Raw genomic sequence first — 5445 nt, forward strand, 5'->3', positions numbered from 1 at the left:
AGACTGAACTTCAACTGCATCTGAATTGTTTTGTCTAAAATTCATTGTGGTAATATCTATAACCAAAATTAGAAAAATGTTGTCTCTGTCCAAATATATATGGACCTAACTGTACATGGAGTGATGAAGGACTTCCGGGTCCCGGTCCTCCAGGAACACAGAGAGGAGATACAGAGCGCCTGTAAATCAGAAATAGGAAGTGCTGGAGTGGGTGGTGTGCATGCGCACCCGACGAGAACCAGGGAGCGGAGAAGAATGAAGGATAGGACGCACGCCGCAGCGGGTAAGCATGAGCGGGAGGAGCGGCGGTGGTCCTGGCAGCAGGCACAGCCGCAGGAGTGGCCGTGATATGGGCTCATCATTGGCTAAAGGATGGACCTAGCCAGGAGAGTTGTGTTTGGAGTTCTTGGTGTTCTATTTCATGAGTCACGGGATTGTGAAAAGGCATTTGGGGGGTTGATGTTTCTTAGATACACACCTTTTATGTATATTTTTTGATATATCAAACAACAGAATTAAATTAGAGATGGATATTTTTTAGGAAGAATTGTCAGATGTCTTTTACTATATTATCACATTAAGTGTTTCCTAAATCCAACCAGGGAAGAGGTTAATCATTCAGTAGTTAGAACTAAGCATGTTAATAACTGCATCAAATGCCAGGATGAAGAGTAGGGAATTAAACAGCAAAGTATAAGTGTAAGGGGAACTTATACATTTACAAAGGACAAAAAAACACCTAAAAACAAGAGTGGACAGTAAATGTTGAACCTAAACTATTTTTATTGGCTAGTGGGGCATCCCTATTACAGATAGTGACTCTATCTGACACACTTTTTTCTTCTCTCTTGCACTTATTTCTGGAGCTTGAACCTTTGAGAAAACCTCTGGCAACAAACCACTGAAACACCACTTCACTAGATACCAAAGATATGACAGAGTCAAGTTATACCTCACTTAGGGTACCGTCACACTATATGATTTACCAACGATCACGACCAGCGATACGACCTGGCTGTGATCGTTGGTAAGTCGTAGTGTGGTCGCTGGAGAGCTGTCACACAGACAGCTCTCCAGCGACCAACGATGCCGAGGTCCCCGGGTAACCAGGGTAAACATCGGGTTACTAAGCGCAGGACCGCGCTTAGTAACCCGATGTTTACCCTGGTTACCAGCGTAAAAAAAAACAAACACTACATACTTACAATCCGGGGTCTGTCCCTTGCCGTCTGCTTCCCGCACTCACTGACTGCCGGCCGTAAAGTGAAAGCACAGCACAGCGGTGACATCACCGCTGTGCTCTGCTTTCACTTTACGGCCGGCAGTCAGTGAGTGCGGGAAGCAGACAGCAAGGGACCTGACGGACACCGGAATGTAAGTATGTACTGTTTGTTTTTTTTACATTTATACTGGTAACCAGGGTAAACATCGGGTTACTAAGCGCGGCCGTGCGCTTAGTAACCCGATGTTTACCCTGGTTACAAGCGAACGCATCGCTAGATCGGTGTCACACACACCGATCTAGCGATGACAGCGGGAGATCCAGCGACGAAGTAATGTTCCAAACGATCTGCTACGACGTACGATTCTCAGCAGGATCCCTGATTGCTGCTGCGTGTCAGACACAGCGATATCGTATGGATATCGCTGGAACGTCACGAATCGTACCGTCGTAGCGACAAAAGTGCCACTGTGTGACGGTACCCTTAGAGTGGATTTCTAACTCGATTGTTTTAGTTAAACAGAGTACCTCCTCCAATTGCCCTTGTTTCACAGATAATTTTGGAATGGAGTGGCACAGAAGAACTTCTGCCAGAGGAGAAAAATAAAATGCCTACAGAGGTGTTTTGTGGCATATGCCCAGTTGGTTGAAGGGAAATTTAGCATGTTGTAAAATAATTTGGGAACAGACAAAAAAAAAAAGAAAATTGAAATGAAAATATACAGTGAAAGTCTTTACGTAAGATTTTTGTGGATTTTATTCAGTGCTATATTACAATCATATGGAACAAAATCTGAGATTGGACATTTGAACAAAGCCTTCAATACCAATGTGAACAGAACAAAGCCTTCAACCCCAATGTGAACAGAACAAAGCCTTCAATGCCAATGTGAGCAGATCCTAAAACAAATGCTTAGGGACTGAGGGATTTTATGAGCTCAGAAAAAAATCACATTTTCTAAAAAAACTGTCACTGTAAATGTATTATTTTAGCAATAATCTTTCTGCCACATAATATTGGCTACGAGGTAGAAGTGTTTGTTGCGTCTTTTTAGGCTATATTTATATGCAATTGTTTTGCAGAGTTTTTTTCTGCATTGAAAACCTGCTCTCCTGGCAGTAAAAAAAAGCTACATTCAAATTGCAGGTTTCCCTACGTTTTTGGGTGCGGATTACATGTGTGCTTAGCCTACAGTACATGTTTAATAAAGTTAATTTTATTCACCCAAAAACATTTTACAGACTTCTTTGTACATTCTCATTGCTTTCTATGGATGAAAAAACTGCAAAAACACCTAAAGAATTTTGACGTATTTCAGAGTTCTCAAATTTAGTTAGGAAAAAAAACTAGGTATGTACATAAGATTTCTGAAATCTCATAACTTTAGCTAGTACTGTAAAATGTAGCTTCATTTCTGCAGAAAAAAAAATGCTGCAAAAACACTGTACATGAACATAGCCTTACAACACCAGTCTTGGTAATTTTCAGTCATTTTCCCCTTTTTATTGCCAATATGTCTACCACATTTGGACATGTTTATTAATTTCATCTAGTGAACATTGACTGGAAAATGCGTGATTGGCTGTAGGTCATCTTGGGGAAGTCCACGTTGCCACATTTGATGTAATTAGAGTGCTCTCTTGAGTATTCACTATCAAAACATTTATAGAGCACAAACTTTGTAGCCAGGTTGGGTACATAACCAATTTAGGTGTCCCCCCTTAATTTGAAGAATAGATAATATGGAGTACTCTAATAGATTAGCAAAAACTTGTGAAAACCACCATGAATTGAGTAGACACAAACCACCAAAACAATAAAAATGTCTATCATGCAAAATATTGAGGTCTAGAAAGGAGGAACATGAAAGTGGAGAGACATCAATTATCCAATACACATTATAGGGAAAGCATAGTTGCCTCAGGAACATCATAATAATAATAATCTATATTTTTATATAGCACTAACATATTCCGCAGCGCTTTACAGTTTGCACACATTATCATCACTGTCCCCGATGGGGCTCACAATCTAGAATCCCTATTAGTATGTTTTTGGAATGTGGGAGGAAACCGGAGTACCTGGAGGAAACCCACGCAAACACAGGGAGAACATACAAGCTCCTTGCAGATGTTGTCTTTGGTGGGATTTGAACCCAGGACCCCAGCGCTGCAAGGCAGGTATATGAAAATAGTAACGAAAAAGAAAATCCAGCTCACCATAGTAACAGTTCAACTCGGAGCACGGAAACGCTGTGTCAAGGCGTGGGGAATCCAAAAAGCAAAAAAAGAATATCCAGCTCGACGAGACAGTGAAAAGTAAAAACTTGGTACTTTATTCACTTCATGTAGAAGCAGAGGATAAAAACATCAGCACAATAAGGATAAGAACACTATCTATCTACGCGTTTCAGGTGGCATGAAGTGAATAAAGTACCAAGTTTTTACTTGGTAGATAGATAGTGTTCTTATCCTTATTGTGCTGATGTTTTTATCCTCTGCTTCTACATGAAGTGAATAAAGTACCAAGTTTTTACTTTTCACTGTCTCGTCGAGCTGGATATTCTTTTTTTGCTTTTTAGGTATATGAAAATGACAAATAACATGAGTCTATAGAGATCCATAATGCACGTGATAAGTTTTCTCAAAGACCCATTCTTGCATTTTTTGGGGGGTTGGGGTGATTGATTCTTGCGAGTTGAACTGCAGGGTGTTCAAATTCCTGTGGAACTGCGAATTTCAGGAAATTCCGCTCAAACTTGATCCTCAGATATTGATCTGCTCATCTTAACCTAAAACGCATCAAATTTCAAGAACTGAAGAATGACGAGGATTAAGTAATTGTAAATTCTTTATAACATTTACACAAAAATCTTGTTTCACTTATTTTTATTGATGGGTTTATTTTGAATGTATAACGCTCAACATTATGAAAGCTACAAGGGCTGTGGTATCACGGATTCGTTTTTAGTGGTAAGATTTCTTTTTATTTTATGCACAAGACTGTCTCGGCTGGCTATTTCATTAGGTAACACCCCATGTTGTGCTTTCATGAGTTAAATGGAGATTAAAGACTTTTATAGAAACATAATGACGAGATCCCAGATTTATAACTCATGAAAATTTGCACTTTCATTTTGTGTGTAGAAAAGGGAGTCAGTCAGTATCACGGCCAAGCGAGTTATATGAATGGATAGAAAGATATGAAAAAGTTTTGCAACTTTTGATACATATTTTATTTTTTGTGTGTCAAACACTGCTGGCAATAGTGTGTCCTTAGTATAATGATTTATACATTGTAATGATAGGAACAAAACAAATTGAAGGAATAAATAAAATTATTGCTGCTCTCCATTTACAATAAGAAGTACATTTTATTTGTTCAGACATTTGAATCCCACAGTTTTCTTAGAGCACTTAGTATAGGTGCACAGGAAGGTTTTTTGAGGTGTTAAGAAACAGAATTTTCTAGTCGAAACTGATCTAGGAAACACTTCCTCTTTGGGAAAATTTTGGATGAGGTTTTGGTTTCCTGAAGAAGTTTTGAAGAGTTTTGTAAGTGATTTGAAAATGTTTTTTTGTGGTCCTGAAGTGTTATTTTTACAGTTTTTTAATGGGCAGGTCCTAGTTTGGAGTAGATTTCATCAGGAGCCACTTAAAAAAATTGACAAGCACTTTTTTTTTACATCGGTTGTTTTTCAAAACATGAAGTGGAAAAAATAGCTCAAAAGACTGAACATATAAACAGTAAAGATGATTAACATTGAAATGAAGAAGAAGAGTCTTTCAAGCAATATTTTTAGGCATATCTAAATCAAAAACCCCTCAAAAATCTCCTAAAAAACTCAGTGTGCACATAATATTAAAGCCATAGCTTTAAAGAGTAACCGTCAATTTAAATCAATACTGCACAATAAAATAAGAAAGTTTGTAATATGTCTTATCAGAGAAAATTCAGCTTTTTTCACCTTCAGGACTGATGTTTCACTTTGTAAATTCTGTAATAAGTAGTAAAATCTGAGTTGGCAGTCACAGACATTCTCCTGAAAGTTCAAATGAAACAATAGTTACACTTCTTGATCAAAATGTTTGGCCCCCATAAAATATTAAAGGCTATACTCACCTCCCATGCCCACTTTGTCAGTACTTGTGGTCCTTGTGCTCTTGTGTGGTTGTGCTGACATGTGACACCAGCATCCAATCACTGTCCCCGCCTTTGGACA

This window comes from Ranitomeya imitator, chromosome 1, assembly GCF_032444005.1.
Source record: "Ranitomeya imitator isolate aRanImi1 chromosome 1, aRanImi1.pri, whole genome shotgun sequence".
In the NCBI taxonomy this organism is placed as follows: Eukaryota; Metazoa; Chordata; class Amphibia; order Anura; family Dendrobatidae; genus Ranitomeya; species Ranitomeya imitator.